The sequence below is a fragment of the Sturnira hondurensis genome, unplaced genomic scaffold (assembly GCF_014824575.4).
Source record: "Sturnira hondurensis isolate 20B ecotype Veracruz unplaced genomic scaffold, ASM1482457v3 Scaffold0003038, whole genome shotgun sequence".
Lineage (NCBI taxonomy): Eukaryota > Metazoa > Chordata > Mammalia > Chiroptera > Phyllostomidae > Sturnira > Sturnira hondurensis.
Window position 1 is genome coordinate 78,454 of NW_028075669.1, and position 23,173 is coordinate 101,626.

At 40.1% G+C, this 23,173-nt stretch overlaps 1 long non-coding RNA gene and 1 pseudogene across 1 annotated transcript in view; one reads left to right on the top strand and one right to left on the bottom strand.

Annotated features, from left to right (window-relative positions):
• Positions 1-1,371: 1,371 nt before the first annotated feature.
• The window catches only part of LOC118983759 (uncharacterized), a 40,190-nt gene continuing 18,388 nt past the window's right edge, over positions 1,372-23,173 (bottom strand). Inside the window, exons 2-3 of the long non-coding RNA XR_005065797.1 lie at positions 21,165-21,272; positions 1,372-1,852 (exon numbers count right to left, since the gene is read on the bottom strand). This is a non-coding gene — a long non-coding RNA (uncharacterized LOC118983759). The remainder of the gene's footprint in view (positions 1,853-21,164; positions 21,273-23,173) is intronic.
• Positions 15,270-16,231, top strand: LOC118983758 (peptidyl-tRNA hydrolase 2, mitochondrial-like; annotated as a pseudogene).

The window sequence follows — 23,173 nt, forward strand, 5'->3', positions numbered from 1 at the left end:
CTTTCTCAACGAACGGTATTTGAAGAGATTGTACTGAATGTGACAATGGACATTATCGTCCTGGATGGGAATGTGTAGAGGGACAAGAGGAATGTCATACCTTTCCCCTGTGCCAATCACAAAGTAGAAAGTGAGTATGCACATAATTAAGTGTTGACAGTCCTATGCTTGGGAAGGGCTGCTAAACAGTTCTAGAATGGAAGAATCCAGTTGAAGCCAGGGGCCTGGGGTGAAGAGTGAGCTACCCACACATACACATGCACACATGCTATGCATGGAAGCGTGGCCAAGCACTTACTTTCTGTTCGGTTTCTCATTTTATATACTGGAGGGGGGAATCCATCAATTAGGCAGTCCTTAAATGAAAAAAAGTCATCGTGGGCATTAACAGCACTGAGATGAAAAAGGCTGCCCCTTGTTATCTAAAGTAACCCAAACCCAGAGCCAACGAAACTTTTACAGATCAACCCTGGTTTCACAAATGAGGGAACTGATAGCAAGAAAAGGCAAGCTATTTGTTGCAGGTCAACAGGAGTTTGTGACACAGCTAGGATTGGAAGCTAAGGCTCCTATCTTTTTGTTTAAAGTTTTCTCCATGTGATTGTTAAGCTTCCAAAGGACACAGAACAACTCCCTGAGTAATTAAGAAATTATTTCAGATTTCCTAATTACAAGATTTGCAAGTCAATGAACATTCATTAAACATATATTATGGGCTAATAGGGCTGACATTTGTAGGGGCAAAAAGAGAAGGGTATGACACAGTTCTTATCCTCCAATAGCTAACTGAGAATACAAGAGGCAAAGACTTGAAAGAGTTAAGTAAAAAAAAAAAAAAACAGGTAGTATGTGAGAAATGCCAAAATTGATGAACAGTGAGAGCTCAAAGGAGACAGACTGCCATGCTCCCCATCCTGTAGAGAAGGTGCCTTTAAATGAGGCTGGAGAGGATTTAAATAGAAAAGTTAAAGACTATCCTGCTTGTCAACTCAAGGGCCTTCCCTTCACATTTGCAGCCACGTGGCCAGGAGAATAGAGGAGGAGTCCAAGTAAGCTGAGCCGGTCAAGACCCAGGAATTTCTATTTTTTAAGGCTAACCATGTGATAATGATGTGCTGCCAGGTTTGGAGTTCACCTGTGTAAAGGATAATGCAGAATAGATCGGGTAAGTGCCCCCCAATACTTCTCTCCCTAACTCATCCACAGTTTCTCTGGGGGTGGGCATCAATAATCCTTGTTTACATTTTACTGAAGGAAAAACTGAACCAGAGACTTTCAATGATATATTCAAGGTCATTCAGCAAGAAGTGGGGGCACTGGTTTCCTGCCAACCAGTAGAAACAGAAAGATCAGAAGATACTATCCCAAGGAAGAATTTTGCTTTATTTCTCTGCAAAACAAGTTAGACCCGCTCGGGTAGCCAGAGAGTTTATTGCCCAGAGTACAAAAATCAGCAAGTCTCTGGAGCTGCCAGGTGTGTGGGACAGAGCCCAGGGCGAAGTTAGTCGCTGGGAGCTTGGAGTTCTAACTTTGCTGTGTGACACAGTCCAAGCCACTTCCCCTTTTTGTCTGTCCTTGGCCTACTAATATTGATGCCCAACAACACAGTTGGGATTAGCTACCAGTGATGGAAAATGCACAGTGCAATTAGTCCGATGTGATTCCTGGGAACAGAAAGCATCCACAGCCATCTGCCGACTGTTGTGAGTAAAATGTGTGCTGGCTGCCTTTGGAATAGAGGCATTTTCTTCTCAGGAGGAGAGTAAGCTAGAGCCTTAGGCTGGTCCTGCCCTCGTCAGGGGCACTGACGAATGTGGAGGCTCTAAAGATTCTGGCAGAGAGCAGTCTGGTCCTAGGAGGAAAAAGAAATAAAAGGCAGGTTATCTGGAGTGAAAGCAGCAAACTTTCCTCACAGGAAATTATCTGGAGACTTTGGCAGGGCAGGGAATTGGTTAAAATCTTGGATCTTTAATAAATTGTGATAAAATATAAAAAACATAAATGTTATCATCTTAACCATTTTTAGGTGTAAGGATTAGTGATATTAAGTACATTCACATTATTATGCAACCACTACAACACCCATCTCCAGAGCTTTTTTTCATCTTGCAAACTCAAAACTCTGTATTGACACAACAACTCCCAATTCTGTCCTCCCTCCAGCCCCTGGCAAACACTGTTCTATTTTCTGTCTATAAAATTGGAGAATTCTAGGTACCACAAGTATGTAGAATTTTACAGTATTTGTCTTTTTTGTGACTGACTTATTTCACTTAGTATAATGTGTTCAATGTTCATTCATGTTGTAGCATGTGTCAGAATTTCCTTTCTTTAAAAGGCTGAATAACATTCCATTGTACACTATGTATGAGAGGGGACCCAAACAAATGAAATTATCTTCTGGAGGATGGGTCCCTTGCAGTATGGGCTTCACCGGCCAGGTGAGTGTTCTAGGAACCCATCTGTATCAGTGTACCAGCTGGCATTGTTGTGAGAGGCTGCATTAGGCTTCACTGAATTTTTTATTTATTTATTTTTATTTAATTCTTGTTTCACTGAATTTTTTTTGAAGACTCTTTTAGTGTGTTTGCCCACTTTGTGATGGGTAATTTATGAGCACACCTGCCCACACTGCACTGAGTGGTCAGCAGTTTTTGACAAAAAATAGCATGACCCCCATGCCCCACCCTCCCTATTCACCTGATTTCACTCCAAGAGACTTTTTTTGTTTCTCTTAGAGGGAAACGTTTTGCTAATGTGGAAGAGGTGAAACAAACAAACAAACAAGCAAATATGGCAGAAGTACTAAAAGGCATCAAAATCGATGAGTTCAAAAACTTTTTGGAGCAGTGGAAAAAACATCTTGATAAGTATATTGCATCAAATGGAGAGTCCTTTGAAGGTGAAGTTCAAACATGTAACAATAAATCCACAATTTTTAATAAATAAATTCCTGGGTTTTTGCATCCCCTCTCATATATACATTTTGCTTATATATTCACCCATTAGTAAAGACTTAGGTTGCTCATAAACGACCCTGAATAGCAGCCACAATTTTGAGAAAGAACAAAGTAGGAGGGATCACGATACCTGATATCAAACTGTATTACAACGCCACTGTAATCAAAACAGCCTGGTACTGGCATAAAAACAGGCACATAGACCAATGGAACAGAACAGAGAGCCCAGAAATAAACCCAACTCTCTACAGTCAATTAATATTCGACAAAGGGGGCAGTAACATAAAATGGAATAAAGACAGCCTTTTTAACAAATGGTGTTGGGAGAACTGGACAGCTACATGCAAAAAAAATGAAACTTGAGCACTGACTTACACCATACACCAAAATAAATTCAAGGTGGATAAAAGACTTAAATATAAGCCGTGACACCATTAAAGTCCTAGAAGAGAACATTGGCAGGAAAATCTCAGATATTCCACGCAGCAATATTTTTACTGATACGTCCCCTAGAGCAAGAGACATAAAGGAAAGAATAAACAAATGGGATGTCATCAAAATTAAAAGCTTCTGCATGGCTAAGGAAAACAGTATTAAGATAAAAAGAGAAGCAACAGTTTGGGAAAACATATTTGCCAATGATACCTCAGACAAAGGTTTAATCTCCAAAATCCACAAAGAACTTACATGACCCCACTCTAAGAAGATAAGCAACCCAATTAAAAAATGGGCAAAGGACTTGAACAGACACTTCTCCAAGGAGGACATACAGAGGATCCAGAGACACATGAAAAGATGCTCAATATCACTTGCTACCAGAGAGATGCAAATTAAAACCACAATGAGATATCACCTTACACCAGTCAGAATGGCCATCATAAACAAAGCAACACACAACAAATGTTGGAGAGGTTGTGGAGAAAAGGGGACCCTAGTTCACTGTTGGTGGGATTGCAGACTGGTACAACCATTATGGAAAACAGTATGGAATTTTCTAAGAAAACTAAAAATGGACCTGCCTTTTGACCCAGCAATTCCACTGCTGGGATTATATCCTAAGAGCCCTAAAACACCAATCCAAAAGAACCTATGCACTTCTGCCCAGATGGAGGCATAGGTGGAAACACTGGGCCTTCTCCCACAACCAAGTTTGAATACAACAAAGGTTTGGAGAAACAAAGACACAACCAAAGGACAGAAAATTGAATTATACGGAAGTCCGACTACATCTAACCATTCAACGGGGACGGTAAGAGGGGCGGAGCCAGCAGTGAGCAGGGTCGAGCAGGACAGGGCCCCCGACCCAGGTACGCAGGCAGATGGGAACCAGTTGGGGTGCAGGGCAGACCGCGGGCGCATATTCGTGCACAGTGAGACAGACCACGCAGGCCCCAGGGGGCGAGGGCTGACGGCGGTGGCACACTTGCGTGCAGTGGGACGAAACGCGTGGGCCCGGTGACGGCAGCAACTGCAGCACCGGTGAGGGCCCTGGCGGCAGGCGGTGGACAGGACCCCATAGTCCCTCTTTGACCCCGCCCCCACATACAGCATCACAACCCAGCGACGTAGTTGCCCTGCAATACCAGTGAGAGCCATTGTCCCTCTTTGACCCTGCCCCCACATACAACGTCACAACCCAGCGGCTTAGTTGCCCTGTTCTAGTGAACACTTTAGGGCTCTGATCCTGCTATGGAACAGGCACGAACAACCCGAAAGATGGCGCAAGAAGAACTCAAAGTCCCAGAGCCAATAACTCTAAGCGACCGAGAAATTGACAGCCTCTAAGAAGCACAATTCAAGGCACTATTTATCAGGATGCTCACAGAACTGGTAGATTATAGTCACAAATTAGAGGAACATAGTCACAAATTAGAGGAACATATGAAGGCTAAACTAATTGAAATGAAGGGAGATGCACAGGAAACCAATAGTGATGGAAAGGAAACGGGGACTCAAATCAATGGAATGGACCAGAAGGAAGAACAAAACATCCCACCAGAAAGGAATGAAGAAATGAGAATTCAAAAAAATGAGGAGAGGCTTAGGAACCTCCAGGACATCTTTAAACGTTCCAACATCCGAATTATAGGGGTACCAGAAGGGGGAAAGAAACAGCCACGAGTGGAAAACGTATTTGAACAAATAATAAAGGAGAACTTCCCCAGTCTGGCAAAGGAAATAGACTTCCAGGAAATCCAGGAAGCTCAGAGAGTGCCAAAGAAGTTGGACCCAAGAAGGAACACACCAAGGCACATCATAATTACATTAGCCAAGACCAAAATGAAGGAGAGAATCCTAGAAGCATCAAGGGATAAGGGGACAGTCACCTACAAAGGAGTACCCATCAGACTGTCAGCGGATTTCTCAAAAGAGACCTTACAGGCAAGAAGGGGCTGGAAAGAAGTATTCCAAGTCATGAAATCCAAAGACCTACACCCAAGGTTGCTTTATCCAGCAAAACTTTCGTTTAGAATGGAAGGACAGATAAAGTGCTTCTCAGGTAAGGTCAAGTTCAAGGAGTTCATCATCACCAAGCCCTTATTCTATGAAATGCTAAAGGGACTTATCTAAGAAAAAGAAGATGAAAAATAGGAACAGTGAAAGGACAGCAAACACACAGTTATTAACAACCACACCTAGAACAAAAGCAAACCAAGAGGACAGCTAGATCAGGAGTGGAACCATAGAAATGAAGAACACATGGAGGGTTAGAAATAGGGGTGGTGGGAGGGGGAGAAGGGGGGAGAAGGCACAGAAAATAGCATAGATGGTAGGTAGAAAATAGATAGGGTGAGGGCGAGAATAGTGGGGGAAATATAGAATCCAAAGAACTTGAGACACGTGGTTATAAACAGGGGGGGAGAATGGTGCGGGAGGGAGGGTGCGGGTGGAGGGGAATGAAGGGGGGAATAGAACAACTGTAATGGTATAATCAACAAAATATATTTTTAAAAAAACAAAAAAAAAACAAAAAAAAATCCCCAAAGAACCTATGCACCCCAATGTTCATAGCAGCACAATTTACAATAGCCAAGAGTTGGAAGCAACCTAGATGCCCACCAGTAAATGAATGGACCAAAAAACTATGGTACATTTACACAATGGAATTCTATGCTGCAGAAAGGAAGGAGTTCCTACCCTTTGCAACAGCATGGATGGAACTGGAAAGCATTATGCTGAGTGAAATAAGTCAGGCGGTGAAAGACAAATACCACATGACCTCACCTTTAACAGGAACCTAAACAACAAAACAAATAAGCAAACAAAATATGACCAATGACACTCAAATACGGAACAGGCTGACAGGGACCAGAAGGGAGAGGGGAGAGAATCACAGGGGAAAAGGAGAAGGATTCACAGGTACAAGTACAAAGGACACATGGACAATAACTAAGGTGTGGGGGGGGGAATGGGAGGAAGGTGGGGAGCACTGGGGGGAGAGCAGGGCTGAGAATATAAGACAGAAAACTGTACTTGAACAATAATTAAATAAATCTAAACAAAAAAAAAACCCTGCTTTATCAACTTGAAAAAAATTTTAGGTTGATTTCACATTTTGGCTATTGTAAATAATATTGCTATAAACATGTGTACAAATAACTGTCCCAGACCTTGCTTTTCCTTCTTTTGAGTATATACCGAGAAGTAAAATTGCTGTATGATATTGTAATTCTAATTTTAATTTTTTTGAGGAACTGCCATCCTGTTTTCCCCAGTGGCTACACCGTTTTACATTCCTACCAGCAATTCATAAGGGCTTCAATTTCTCCATATCATTGCCAACCTTGTCATTTTATGTTTTTTTCTTTTTATAATTGCCATCCTAACTGGTATGAGGTGGTTTTGATTTACATACCACTAGTAATTAGTGATGTTGAACATCTTTTCATGTGCACACTGGCCATCTGTATATCTTCTTTTGGGGAAAAGTCTTTTCAAGTCCTCTGCTCATTTTAAAAATGAGGTTGTTTGGGTTTTTGTTGTTGAGTTTTAAGAGTTCTCTATATATGCTAGATATTAATACCTTATTAGATATGTGATTTGCAAATGTTTTTTCCATTCTGTGAAGTGAGTATTCACTGTATTAATAGTGCCCTTACCTGAAGATTTTGGCAGAACTGAGAGATGATTAGAATTAAGGTTTGCATCTTTTTAAAAAAATTATTTGTTTATTTATCTATCTCCCTTTTTATTTATTTTTGTTTCTTTAGAGAGAGGGGAAAGGAGGCAGAAAGAGAGGTAGAGAAACATTGATGTGACAGAGAAACATTGACCGGTTGCCTCTCGTTCCCATCCCTGACCAAGGACTGAACCTGCAACCTGGGCATGTTCCCTGAGGCGACCTTTTGACTTACAGGACATGCAGACAGTCTGCTTGAGGCAGGCAGGAGAGAAACACCAGGTCTGGAAGTTCTGCCTCAGAGGCCTGTGCTTTCTTTTTTTTTAAAGATTTTATTTATTTATCTTTAGAGGGGAAGGGAAGGAGAGAGGGATAGAAATATCAATGTATGGTTGCCTCTTGTGAGTCCCCTGCTGGGAACTGGCCTGCAATCCAGGCATGTGCCCTGACTGGGAATCGAACCGCAATTGTGTGGTTCGCAGGCCTGCACTCAATCCACTGAGCTACACCAGCCAGGGCGGCCTGTGCTTTCTTGTGGAAGCTAAACAACGTCCACATATATTACTGTAATTCAGGAGGGCCAGTGGAAGTAGGGGGGAGCAGATACAAAAAGAAGCCTTCACAGAGTCACTGAGTTAGGTGCCTGGCTGTAAGGAAAGTTGTAGATTCATTTTCAGGGAGTGTCCCCTGCCATGCTGACAGTTGTTGTGATCTTGCATCCTTTCCCCTAGCCCACACTGACCCTGATAAGAGGTGTACAAAAGGAAAGGACTTGGCCCCTTCTGTTCACTGACAGAGGGAGTGGAGTGGGGAAGAGCACCTTTCCCTAAGGAAATCTGTCACCATGGGTAATTTGAGGTTGAAGGACCATAAAGGAGGGATGGTGATTAGAAAGTGGGAGCAGTGCCTGGAAGGGACATACTTAGGTGTGGCATTTCAACAGAGAAAGGACCTGGGCAGCCTGTAGGTAGTAGAATCATGACTGAAAATGCTTGGGTCTAGGGGACCCATGAGAAAGTAAGGAGGGAGTCAAGAGGCTCACAAGGATAGGGGGTTAGGATACACCAAAATATGAAAGAACTACATAACTGAAATTGCCATTGAAATTTATCTTGGATTTTTTCAAAGAAATCTTGTTAGAAGTGCAACAGATTATAGTTGCTGTAGTCAATGCAAATTTCACCTTCAGAACCCTTAGAAAGTTCCAGATGAAGTTGGAAACTCTAGGCACCATTATTAGTGTTCAGAAGGGGTGTCTATCATACACATGTGGAGGATGCAGAGTATTCTCCCAATATTAATATAATTCATGATTGCTCTACTCATGATCTATGTAGCAGAATAAAATCCTTCCCTTTAAGACAAGCTGTTAATAGCCTTTTGGGGAAAAAGAAGATGACAGTTGTGTGCTCATTCTGTACAACTCAGAATGGTATGTTGCCCATCCCCAAAATAGTAATTACAAACTTTTAGCAGAAAATTCAGTTCAACTAAGCAAATATGGAACAAATGCCAAATATAGCACATGGCTTCAGTTACCACTGCCATATTCTCTCTCCCTTAAAAACAACAAAACATTCCTGGCTGGTGAGGCTCAGTGGATTGAGCATGGGCTGCAAACCAAAGGGTCGCTGGTTTGATTCCCAGTCAGGGCACATGCCTGGGTTGCCAGCCAGGTCCCCAGTAGGGGGCACATGAGAAGCAACCACACATTGATATTTGTCTCCCTCTGTCTCCTTCTCTTCCCCTCTCTTTAAAAATGAATAAATAAAGTTCTTAAAACAAAACAAAACAAAACAAAAAACCCACAAATCTGTGTGCCATCACTGATCTCTTCTTAAAAATTCTTATGGCCAACTCACTTTCTTCTCTCGTGAAAGAGAAACCTTCAAATACATACCCTACCCCATGCTTGGCCCTGCTTTTGGGCCCAGAAGCACAGAACATGCCATATCGGAAGGGTTACAGGGCCATGCTGTTTCTCTTCGCAATTAAATTAATTCCCCCAAATCATCCCTTGACTTCTTTGACCTTCTGAGAAAAGAAATTAAGAAGAGGTAAAGATGGTAGAAACAGATATATAACATGTTGTCTCATACTCTCCTTACCATTTTAAGCCCATATTCCTCACAAAGTGAAGCTTTTGCAGAATTCATAAAGGAGAGCCTTAAACAAGCTCTGAAAGGATTAAAGATACTTAAAAGTTTGACTATGTTTGAGCTGTCCTGGAAAAGAATGACCAAGATGCTGGATGTGAAGTAAAGGGAGATTGTGGAGACTGGGAGTCTGAGGGGTGGGATGGGTGAAAGGTCTGAGTCATGGGTTTGCACATCAGGGACTGACCGGGGACTGAGCCTCTTGAAAGAATGGACAGCAGTGTCACCAGAAAGAGACTGGGTCCAGAGAGGGACTGACTCATGCTGGCCTGCAGTGTGTAGATTCTTGACACAACATGAGTCCAGAAAAAAAAAGTCAACACTTCCAATCAATATGCAGGCATAGGTAGACATGCTTTGCCTCCTTGCACAAGCACAAGAAGGATCACAACTAACCTCAAAACAAAAACATCCAGAAGTGCTAGAAAATTGAACTGTATGGAAGTCTGACAACTGAGTATTTAAAGATGCCATATTCATCCAAATGGGTAGGAAGGGCAGAGATGGGGAACTGGGGCAGAGAGAACATGGTATGGCAGTGACAAGGCAGCACTGGTGAGGTGGCAGTGCTGGTGGTGGCAGCCAGTGGAACAGGCAGTCCTACATTTATGTGTGGCAGATAAAAAGTGGGAAGGATATTTGGGGAACAAGCCATCCTAGCCCAGGCCAAAATGCACAGCGCAGGGTTTTAGCATTAGAAAAATTAAGCCTTATAACTTCTGGCTATAAAACCAGTGGGAGTTGGAGCATGAAAGAAACTTCCAGTCTCTCAGGAGAGTACCTTTAAAGGGCCTTCATGGTCCTAGAACATATATAAACCCACTCTGTTTGGAAACCAACACCAGGACAACAGCTAGAAGGGTGCCAGTCACATACAGAAGTGGGTGAAGTGACTGGAAATGGGGTGAGTACCAGGCAAGCCTCCAGAAGCCAGGAAGTGTCATTGTGCCCTTTCTGAGCCATCTGTCCTCACACACAGAGCCACAAAGTAGTGAAGTGGGTTGCCATGCCCTGGCGGATATCAAAGGCTCTTCCTCATACAACTTAACAGGTGCGCTAAGACGAGGAGTCAAAGCATCTAATACACAGAAATAAATACACCTAATACACAGGGAGACTGCCAAATTGAGGAGACAAAGAAATATGGCCTAAATGAAAGAATGTAACAAAACCCCAGAAAAAGAACTAAATGAAATGGAGATAGCCAACCTATCAGATGCAGAGTTCAAAACACTGGTGATAAGGATACTCAGAGAAGTAATTAAGTATAGCAAAAGCATATGGGAAGAAATGAAGGCTACATTAAGTGAAATAAAGAAAAATCCACAGGGAACCAACAGTGAAGAGAAGGAAGCCAGGGTTCAAATCAATGATTTGGATCATAAGGAAGACAAACATTCAATCAGAACAGAATGAAGACACAGGAATTGAAAAATAAATGAGGACAATATAAGAAGACTCTGGGACATCTCCAAAAGTGCCAACATCCAAATCATAGGAACACCAGAAGGAGAAGAGGAACAGCAAGAAATTGAAAACTTATTTGAAAAAAATAGTGAAAGACAGATTCCCTAATTTGGTAAAGGAAATAGACATGCAAGTCCAAGAAGCACAGAGAAACCCAAACAAGTTGGACTCAAAAAGGACCACACAAAGACACATCATAATTAAAATGCCAAAGGTTAAAGATAAACAGAATCTTAAAAGCAGCAAGAGAAAAGCAGAGAGTTACCTATAATAGAGTTCCCACAATCAGCTGATTCTTCAAAAGAAGCTTTGCAGGCAAGAAGAGACTGCCAAGAAGTATTCAAACTGATGAAAAGCAAGGACCTACAACCTAGATTACTCACTCTATCTAGTGAAGCTATAATTTAAAATGGAAGGACAGCCCTGGCTGGTGTAGCTCAGTGGATTGAGTGTGGGCCTGTGAACCACTCAATCGCAGTTCGATTCTCACTCAGGGCACATGCCTGGGTTGCAGGCCAGTTCCCAGCAGGGGACTCATGAGAGGCAACCATACATTGATATTTCTCTCCTTCTCTCTTCCCCTTCCCCTCTAAAGATAAATAAATAAAATCTTTTTAAAAAAGTGGCACTGCAGAAAGAAAAAAAGAAAAAAATAGAATAAAATGGAAGGACATAAAAAGTGCTTCCCAGACAAGGTAAAGGTAAAGGAGTTCATCATCACAGAGCCATTATTACATGAAATGTTAAAGAGACTTTTTTAAGAAAAAGAAAAAGATCAAAACTATGAACATTAAAATGGCAACAAACTCACAAATATCCACAACTGAATCTAAATAAAAAGTATAGACAATAACAAACTAAGCAAACCACTAGAACATGAACAGAATCATAGATATGGAGATCATTTGGAGCACTATCAGCTGGGAAGCAGAAGAGGGAGAATGGGGACAAAGGTGCAGAGATTAAGAAGCATAATTGGTAGGCACAAAATAGACAGGAGGAGGTTAAGAATAGTATAAGAAATGAGAAGCCAAAGAACTTATATGTATGACCCATGAACAAGAACTAAGGTAGGGGATTGCTGGAGGGAAGGGGGGTACGGGGTGGAAGTATGCAAAGGGGGAAAAATTGGGACAACTGTAATACCATAATCAATAAAATGTACTTAAAAGAATCAAAACAAAAATAAATCTCTTACGTGTTACACTAAAATAAAATACTTAAAAGTTCACAGAAATAGGATTTACCAAATGTTCAAAAATAATTATGATGACTCACAATTGTGAATAAACAGTTTTCTGTTTTATTATGTAGTTATTTTTAAACTGTTTCTCCATGAATCATACACAATAACTGATGCAACATAAATTGTCATCTTCATAACTATTTCTGAGAGAGGGAAACTCTACTTTTAAAAAGGCAACCAACATTTTATTTTTTAATTATATTTTATTGATTATGCTATTGCAGTTGTCCTGATGTTCCCCCTTTTGCTCCCCTACCCGCAGCACTCCCACTCCCTCAGGCAATCCCTACATCATTGTTCATGTCCATGGGTCATGTGTATAAGTCCTTTGGCTCCTCCATCTCCTATACTGTACTTTACATCCTTATGGCTATTCTGTAACCACCTATTTGTACTTCTTAATCCCCTCACCTCTTCACCCATCCTCCCACCCCCTCCCAACTGGCAACCATCAAAATGCTCAGCATATCCATGATTCTGTCTCTGTTCTTCTTTGCTTAGTTTGTTTTTTATATTAAACTTTTGATAGATATGTATTTATTGCCATTTTATTGTCCATAGTTTTGAGCTTCTTTTTCTTAAATAAGTCCCTTAAACATTTCACATGATAATGGTTTGGTGATGATAAACTCTTAGTTTTTTCTTATCTGGGAAGCTCTTTATATGCCCTTCAACTCGAAATGATATCTTTGCTGGGTAGAGCAAAGTTGGCTATAAGTCCCTTTTTCATGACTTTGAGTATTTCTTGCTCATCCCTTCTCTGCAAAGCTTCTTTTGAGAAATCAGCTGATGGTCTTATGGGAACTCCCCTGTAGGTAACTACTTTCTCTTTTCTTGCTGCTTTTAAGACTCTCTCTCTTTAACCTTTGGCATTTTAATTATGACGTGTCTTGGGCTGGGGCTCTTTGCATCCATCTTGTTTGGGACTTTCTGTGCTTCCTAGACTTGCATGTCTGTTTCTTTTACCAAATTAGAGAAGATTTCTTTCATTATTTTTAAAAATAGTTTTGCAATTCTTGCTCTTTCTCTTCTTCTGCCACCCCTATATTGCAAATGATGGACCTTTAGAAGTTGTCCCAGAGGATGCTTATACTGTCTTCATTTTTTTATTCTTTTTTTCCTCATTGTTCTGATTGGTTGTTTTTTGCATCCTTGTGTTCCAAATCGTTGATTTAATTCTCAGCTTCATCCACTCTACTGATATTTCCCTGCAAATTGTTCTTGATTTCCATTAGTGTATCCTTCATTTCTGACTGGGTATTTTTTATACTGTTGAGGTCCTCACTAATTTCCTTGAGCATTCTTATAACCAATGTTTTGAACTCTGTATCTGACAGGTTGCTTATCTCCATTTTGTTTAGCTCTTTTTCTGGAGCTTTATTCTGTTCTTTCATTTGGGTCATTTTTTTTTTGTCTCCTCATTGTGGCAGCCTCCCTGTGTTTGTTTCTATGTATTAGGTAGAGCTGCTTTGACTCCAGGTCTTGGTAGTGTGGCCTTATGTAGTAGGTGCCCTGTAGGGTCCAGTGGTATAGCCTTCCCTGTCACCCAAGCTGGGTACTTGAGGTGTGCCCATCATGCGGGATGAGTACACCCTCCTCTTATACTTGAGTCTTGGTTGCTGTTGGCAGGTCAATGGGAGGGATTTACCCAGGCCAATCAGCTGCAAGGGTTGGCTGTGACCACTTAACACCAACCTCCACCCTTAGTGGAGGATCAGCTGTGTGGGGGCAGGGTGGTGGTGCTTTGATGTGGTCTGTAACTGGCCCTGGGGTTTCCTGGGTGGTGCAGGCCAAGGTCAGTCCCCACCTGTGTTTTGCTGGGGGGCCACCCTGCCTCAGCTATAAAGCAAGTTGGGAAGGCTGCTACAGTGTGCTGGGCTTGGAGATTCCCAGGCAAAGCAAAGCTGTGAATATAGTATGGCTGCTGCTACTGCTGAGCCTGGGTCTCACTGAGGTCAGTTGTTGCTTATTTGATAGAATTTAGGAAGTTGTAAAACAGGAGCCAAGACCAGCCATTCATATAGAAAAACAGCTTTTGTGGGCCCTTAAGTTGGGTGGAGCTGAGTCTCTTGGGGTCTCCAAGGTGGGTCAAACAATGTTAGCCGGGTTGATGAAATCTCAGATATGGCACCAGTCTGCCAGATCTGGGGGTGGGCAGAATAGGGACAATGGCCTCTGTTCACATTGACACCAGCTATTTCTGTTCTCCCTGTATACCACTGGTGCCTTTTAAGCTGCTACCCTGATGCTGGAGCTCAGAGGGAGTGAGTCTCATTAGATGAGTCCGTGTGTGGGCTCTTTAAAAGGAATTTCTTGGGGCTCCAGAACTTTTTTCCAAGGACTCAATCCCTGCTAGTTTTTGCAGCCAGAAGTTGTAGGAACTTATATTCCTTATACTGGAACTCTGAGCTGGGAGGCCTTGTGTGGGTCTGGGACTCCTCACTGCTGAGAGGAGTGGGAGTCACTGGGACTCCTCCCAAATTTTTATCCACCACACGTGAGTGAGAGACCAACCCATTTTGCGTCTGCTCACCTCTTACCAGTCTGGATGAGTGAGGTTTCTTTAATTCCATAGTTGTCAGACTTCCATTCAACTCAATTTCTGACATTTCTGAGTAATGATTGTTCTATATTTTAGTTGTAATTTTGATATTTTTGTGCAAAGAGATGACCATGTCTGCCTACACCACCATCTTGACTGGAAGTCGGCAACCAATATTTTAATCAAAAAAATTATTTTCTGTGTAGTAAAAGAAATGATACAGTAATAAAATAATACATTTCCCAAATGTAAATTACATCATTATATAACATTATTATTCTTAAATTTTGATGAAATTTTAACCCATAGTAAAGCTCTAAATTATCTTGGTAAAATGGCAAGTCCTTCTATATTATTCCATTCATTCAGGATTGGAGCAACATTATACCTTAGTTTTTGAAATTGAAACTAAATTTTTAAAAAAGAGAGACAAATTGATGATAGAGTCTATAAATTTTCTATCCAGACTGTTTCTATTAAAAGTGAAGTGAGGAACATTGAAAAGTTTCACAGGCATTAACACCACATACCATTCCTTTGTTGAAAAAGAAATATTTTAGTAAGAGTGTTATCTCTAGTCTCAGTTCCTTCTGTTCTCATCACTCCCATGAATATCAAGCATCTGGTTGTACTGACACTCATATTCTCAAGACACAATGTTCTGTATTGAGTGGAAGCCATTCAGTGCATATGGAACTGTAATGAGGATAGAACCTTGTTCATTACTCAGAAGTGAAGAACCTAAAGACACAAGTGAGGTGGAAGAGAGGTGCTCTAGATGCCCTCCAAATCCTTTGTTATGGAATGTTTTGTTCATCCTGGTGCACTGAGCTTGGCTTCACGTGTAGCCATGTGCCTGTACTGGGACCTCTGTGCATGCTTTGGGATGATCCCCAGAAGCTCGGTGAATGAGACTGGAACTGAAGCAAGCATCTTAGGAAAGAGTGGGGAGCACAAAATGATTCTTGTGATTCAAAATGACTTAAAGATGGGAAAAGTGAAAATGGCTGCACATGTTCTCATGCTGCCATTTCTGCCTATAAGCAAATATAAAGAAGAAACTCTGAATTGCCCAAACAATGGGAATACTGTGGCCCCCCAGGTGGTGCTGAAGGCCTCCAATGAAGAAATTCTGAGTGTATTACTGACCCATGCAAAGATGCTGAGACTAACTGTAAATTTTATTATTTTAAAGATTTTACCTGACTGGTGTAGCTCAGTGGATTGAGTGTGGGCTTGAACCAAAGGGTCTCTGGTTTGATCCCCACTTGGGGCACATGCCTGGGTTGCAGGCCAGGCCCATAGTGGGGGGTGTGAGAGAGGCAACCACACATTGATGTTTTTCTCCCTCTCTTTCTCCTTCCCTTCCCTGTTCTAAAAATAAATAAATAAAATGTTTTTTTAAAGAAAGATTTTATTTATTTTCAGAGAGAAGGGAAGGGAAGGAGAAAGAGAGGGAGAGAAACATCGGTGTGTGAGAGAAACATTGATTGGTTGCCTCTTGCACACACTGAATTGGGGACGTGGCCCACAAAAAAGGCACATGCCGACCAGAAATCAAACTAGCAGCCTTTTGGTTCACAAGGCAGCACTTAGTCACACCAGTCAGGGCTAACTGAACATTTAATCCAAGATGCTGGATGTAGAGAGACTGCACCAGGTTCTGAAACTGTCCTAGGAATTGGGCCAAAACCAGCAGCCCTAATTGACAGAGTCACTGGTCACATAAAACTTTACTAGGTGGAATTTTGTATGACTGTCCCCCCACAAGTGTTTGAAACTGTGAAATTCTAACAATAAAAGCTGAATTTCTTCCCCCTTAAAAAAAGAACTGTACTGAGATGTTATTGCTACTACACCTCTCCCCATATCACGTTTCTCCCACAATGACAGTTCGCATTTCTCAGGGCACCCAACAGTTGTATTATAATAAAAATTACATGTCTATGTTTCCAATTAGACTGTAAGTTTCCTGAGGATAAGAACGTGACTTTTTTACACAGGGACAATAACAAGGGGGGGGGCTGGAAATGAGAGGGAGGTGGGGAGGGCTCGGGAGGTGGGCTGGGATGGGGGTAAAAGGTAAAAAACTACTTGAACAATTAAAATAAAAAATTTTTAAAATGGGGGAAAAATGTGCCTTTTTTGTTATGTTTAGTATTATCTAATCCAGTCCCTCAAACATTGTTTTGATGATAAAGGTAATCGTGGTAATAAGTCTTATTGAACATGTACTATGTACTAGGTTCTATTCTCTAAGCACTTTATGTGAGTAATGCAATTAATCTTTACAGTGACCATATTTGTAAGGCACTATTTATCCCCATTTTACAAATGAGGAAACTGAGGTAACAATAAGTCGAATAACTAGTCCAAAATTATACAGCTAAGGTAACTGCTGAGCCAAGATTTGAATGCAGCAATCCAGCTCCAGCTTTCAACTCTAAAAAGTATGCTTTCCTCCTAGGGTATGTGTTCAATAATTTTCAAGACAAATATTTACTTGTCTGTTTGATTTTTCTATAAACATGTATTGGACCTTAAACATATAAATGAATACTGCCCTAAGAAGATTCTATTGCTCAAAACTTTTTGTAATCCCTTCTTTGGAATTATTTTCAGAGCCACTTTATGAATCACAGAAGAAAAGTAGTCAATATACGTTAATAACAGCTCATTTTAAAATAAAGACAGAGTTAAATTTGATTAATACCTTATTTGCCCAACATGTTTTTGAATACCATCTGTTCTCCAAAAAATAACATTCCCCATTAAAAGAACAATATGCTATCTTTGAAGGTGGTCCAAAAATATGATGCAGCAATATTTTTTTCAATCAACTTACTGAGTACATGATTGGTCTCAAGGATATAAAATCACATGACATCCCTTCCTTCAGTGATGGAAGGGGGGCATTTAGCCAGGTGAGGGAGACAGACAATCCAGTGTGACAAGTTCTTTGCTAGATATAAGCCCAGGATGCCCAGGGATCCCAGGAGGGGAGCATCATACTCAAACTAAAACTTATTTTAGTTCCCAAAAATGAGTAACGGCCACACCAATAGAAAAAGGGCACAAACTCTCAAGGTGGCTACACTAACTGGGAGATTATGTCTTTGAATGGGTATATCTTCTCAGGTTTATTTTTAGAAGAAAATGATCATATTATTTTATGTTTATACATGGTACTCAAATTGTTTCTGTCTTTAAATGAAACTTGGAAACCTTTGCCCATAATAGGTTACAAGTTTAATTTTAAGTATGTTTGATTGTCGTTTGCTTCTGTTAGTGAACCCTTTACAATTCTTATGTTTCCCTAAGAATTTTTGCTGATTAAACAAATAGAAAACAAATCAATACACCAAGGAGGTCAATGTTACCAGAATCTACTCATACATAGTGGGCACATGATGACTGATTAACAAAAGAAGGAGTAAATCCTCAATACTGATTCTCTGCAAGATAAACAACAAAATGGTTTGTTTACTTCACTTCCTGTAAGCAAAGGTAGGACAGAATAACCCACACATGGAGAGAAATGGCTATTCTGGCAGAGGCTTATACTTTCCTCCATTTATCAATTTGTAGGACAGTAATTTTGAACTATGAGCAGTGGGAGATATGGTGATCCAAGAAGTGGTTGATGTGATTTTGTGGCTTACCTCTGCTTAAAAATCAAACAACCCTTGCATCACAGCAAACTGTCCTTTGAGAGTGAAAAAAATGCTTGGGAAGTGGATAATATTCTCCAACATGGGTGGGGTCAGTGCTAGATATGAAAAGAAATGGTGGAAAATGTTTATACCTTAGCTGTATGCTCAGGCAAGAGCTTGAAGGCTCTCTTCTCTGTAACCCTCATTCCTAGGTGGCCTGACCCTAACCCTATAAAATTGTTATAGAGATTAAGAAATAGGGCGTATGAGGCTTTGGAGAGATCTCCAGCATGAAATGTTACCTGGGAAGAACAGGATTTTTTAGAATTTAAGAGTAAAATGATCTCAGATAGAAGGAAACACTGGGCACTTCACTGAAAAGAACACCTGGTGGGTAAAGGGCATCCAAAGACAAACAGGATCTGCTTCACAACTCTGTCTAGAGCTGCACTCAGTGAGTTTACAGAGTAAAGAACAAGAGACAGTAGGAAAGAAAAGATACCTGCCTGCCTATTTATATTTACTCATTTAACACATGAAGTGTTTAAAGAACTGTGCTAGGGAGTTAAAGGAGCTACAAAAAGAAAGTAATATCGTTTTTGCCCTCAAGGAGTTTATATTCCCAAAAGATTCTGAGGTTGTGCAAAAGTTATTTCTCATTTCTAAGACATAGAACAGTGAGAGAAATAGGAAAATGTCCTTCTATAGACCTACCACACATCTTCTCCAGCACTGTCATCTCTAAGGGCAGGTCAGATTACTCTTCTCTGCAAAGTTCCATTTCAGCCTTTCAACTCTACTCCTTTTGAGAGGATGCAGAATCATCGTTTTTGAGCACTAGTCTGGGAATCCTTTCATTCTAGATTCAGCTCGAAGGACTGGAAGATATGTGATGAACACTTTCCCAAATCTTGATATGAATAGAACCTAAAAGGCTATTAATTCCATCTACCCTTAATTATATCGTACTTATGAAAATCTACAGGTGTGATTTTTATAAAGATGCAGGAATATTTTTTTTTATTAATTTTTTAAATTTAATTCTTGTTCAAGTAGTTTTCTGTCCCCCACTCCCATCCCAGCCCACTCCCCATGCTCCCCACCTCCCTCCCATTTCCACCCCCCTTAGTTGTTCTCCATATGTCCTTTACACTAGTTTCTGTGAATCCTTCCCTTTTTCCCCTGAAATTCTCTCCCCTCTCCCCTCTGGTCCCTGTCAGCCTGTTCTGAATTTCAGTGTCTTTGGTCATATTTTGCTTGTTTGTTTGTTTTGTTGTTTAAGTTCCTGTTAAAGGTGAGATCATATGGTATTTGTCTTTCACCATCTGACTTATTTCACTCAGCATAATGCTTTCCAGTTCCATCCACGATGTTGCAAAGGGTAGGAGCTCCTTCTTTCTGCTGCATAGAATTCCATTGCGTAAATGTACCACAGTTTTTTGATCCATTCATTTACTGATGGGCATCTAGGTTGCTTCCAACTCTTGGCTATTGTAAATTGTGCTGCTATGAACATTGGGGTGCATAGGTTCTTTTGGATTGGTGTTTTAGGGTTCTTAGGATAAAATCCCAGCAGTGGAATTGCTGGGTCAAAAAGCAGGTCCATTCTTAGTTTTCTTAGAAAATTCCATACTGTTTTCCATAATTATTGTACCAGTATGCAATCCCACCAACCGTGAACTAGGGTCCCCTTTTCCCCACAACCCCTCCAACACTTGTTGTTTGTTTCTTTGTTTATGATGGCCATTCTGACCGGTGTAAGGTGGTATCTCATTGTGGTTTTAATTTGAAGATACAGGAATATTCTTTTAAAAGATTTTCCTATGCATTTCTAGCACATAAAAATAAATTTATATTCACATATTAAATAACTTACTGTGAAAGTTTATTTCATGTGCTAACTTGACTGGGCCAACAGGTGCTCAGATTAAATATTATCTGAGTGTGTCTGTGAACGTGCTTCAAGATGAAATTAGCATTTGAATCAGTGGACTCAGTAAAGTAGATAGCCGCCTGCCCCCAACGTGAGTGGGCAGCATCCAATCCATTGAACACCTGAATAGTACACAAAAGCAGAGGAAGGAGAAATTTTCCCCTTTTGCTTCCTGTCTGCCTGCTTGAGCTGGGACATTGATCTTCTTCTGCCCTTGGACTGGAATTACACCACTGGCTCTCCTGAATCTCTAGTTTGCTAACTGCAGATCTTGATACTTCTTAGCCTCCATCATCATGTGAGCCAATTCCTCATAATAAATCTCTATCTATCTATCTATCTATCTATCTATCTATCTATGTACCTATCTATCTATCTACACACACACATATACACACATACAGAAACATATATTACACAGAGATATATAGATATAGATACATCTATATTTAATATATCTATATCTGCATATATAGTGAAACCTTGAACTTAATTCATTCTGGAAAACTGTTTAGAAACTGATTTGTTTGAAAATTAAATTTCACTTGTCGCCTGAGAGACATATGACTGACCATGCAGGTGTCAGCATGAAAGGGCTGTTGGGTCAATAATCATGACCTGAAGTTTTGTTAGACAGACAACCAAGAAATCTTTTGCCATGAACAACTTGGTCAAGAATCAAACTGTCTATAAACCAAGACATTTGAGAAGTGAGGTTTGACTCTGTGTGTGTGCATGTGTGTATACACATTCAGAGCCTAGCAGAAGTAACACCTGCTTGAATGTGTTTGGTAGGGTAATAATATGGGTGCAATAATTTATAGTTTTAATTTGAACAGTTCACCTAAAATGTCATATGGTGTGCTTGAGTCTGATATTGTTATGTTACAGAATGAGATGCTTATGATTTTGTAATAAAAGAGGGGTATTATTTGTGTCAGATCCTGTATATATGAGTACACACACATACATACACACATTTCTCTGGGGAACACGGACTAATACACTTACCTATTATATACAGTGTTATTCAAACTGTTTTTAGTAGTTGAATTCTTTTTTCAAAAAAATTTCAGAGAATACTTACACACATTATAAAACAGAGCAACTCTGATTGAGGTAGAGTGAAACCAAAGCATTGACTTCTCAGCTCTCTTCCATGCATTCTCTAAGGAGACCCATGAAACACCTCATTCTGCAAAACACAATTTAACAACCACCAATATAAAATTTTTGGTATAAAATAATTGATTTATCAGATTAGCAGAAAACAAAGTTAGAACCTAAACACACTCTGCTTCTCTGAGTAACATTTGAGAGTATTTATGTGACCTAGTTAACCTTTAATTTTCTACCCCAAAATGAAACAAAAGCACATGAAATCCAAAAATAAATAGTATTGAGGCCCTGGCTGGTGTAGCTCAGTGGATTGAGCGTGGGCCTGTGAACCAGATGATTGTGGTTCAATTCCCAGTCAGGGCACATGCCTGGGTTGCAGGCCAGTTCCCGGCCGGGGACCCACGAGAGGCAATCGTACATTGATATTTCTCTCCCTCTTTCCTTCCCTTCCCCTCTAAATAAATAAAATCTTTAAAAATAAATAAATAAATAAGTAAATAAATAAATAAATAGTATTGAGTTCAGGAGAAGCACAATAGATTTACATTTATCTTTAAGCTCAGATTAGGCCAGGGATTCTTAATGTCAGCACTACTGACAGTTTATGACAGATAATTCTTTGTTATGGGATGTTGTCCTGTGCATTATAGGATGTTCCGTAACGTCCCTGGCCACTACCCATGAGATGCCAATAGCACACTCCCCCACAATTGAGACAACCAAAATATCTCCAAACATGGCCAAATGTCCTCTGGCAGGCAAAACTGCCACTAGTTGAGAACCACTGATAAAAAATGACTAATCAAACTTTCTAGTATTATAAGTGATATAAGTAATACAGGTGATATTTAAATGGTTATGAGGATCATTTATACCCAGATGACTAAAATAGTTCACCATATTAAGTATGAGATCTGATAAGGGTTTCCCAACATCAAAAGAGTCAATTTAGACATTCTTCAACTTGGGTGCCATGTAAAGATTGCTCTGTGAGCTAGGTTGAGGCAAACAAAAGTTGTCCTCCCTCAATAATATCTCCTTTATTGACCCTACCATGGAATTTAAAGTATATCAATTACTTTTTTGCTTTGTGTCAGGTAAGCTACCATAATTCATTAACACTGAACTTTCATTACTTTTTAAGATTAGAATTGCTGAAAAAGAATCCCAATAAAAAGTGCTACATCACAGTGTGGTATTGGCAGAAAGACAGAGGAAGAACTACTGTGGGAGGTTGTTGCTGACATAGATAGTTCTAGATGCTTAGAGGATGATCATAAAGAAGTAAATAAAAGAAAATAACAACTTTTGAACACCTATTATGAGTCAGGTGTTCTCATATGTCCTCACATATAATTAAGGGAAGTAGGTATTACTCTCTCCACTTTTATCTGGTAATACTGTGAGGATTAGAGTGATTAAGTAATTTGCTTGTCAGCTAGTAAAGGACAGCAAAATCCATGTCATTAGGATTCAAGTACCATCAGCATTCTGCCTTGACAATGAAACTGTCTGAATAAATGCATCACCAGGGTCGAATCAGGAGAAAAAAAACTGTATGAGCTATTTGATCAAAGAAAATTTATATAAATACAACTACTGTATGATTCTACTTATGTGAGGTACTAGAATAGTCCAATTTAAAGAGATAGAAATTGCCAGAGGATGGAGAGAGGAAAGATCAGGGAGTTATTTAATGGGTATAGAGTTTCAGTTTTACAAGGTGAAAAATATTCTGGAGATGGAGGGTTGTAATGGTTGCACCAACAATGAGAATGTACTTAATGCCATTGACTGTACACTTAAATAATTTAGAAGGCAAATTTTATGTTATGTGTATTTTATCATAACTTTTAAAAATTAAAAAACAAAGATAAAATACATTTTAAACATATAAAAAATTTTAAGCTATTACCAGAAGACCTAATTATAATATGTTGGAAGATATCCTTTAAGCAGATAAAAAACTGACACCAG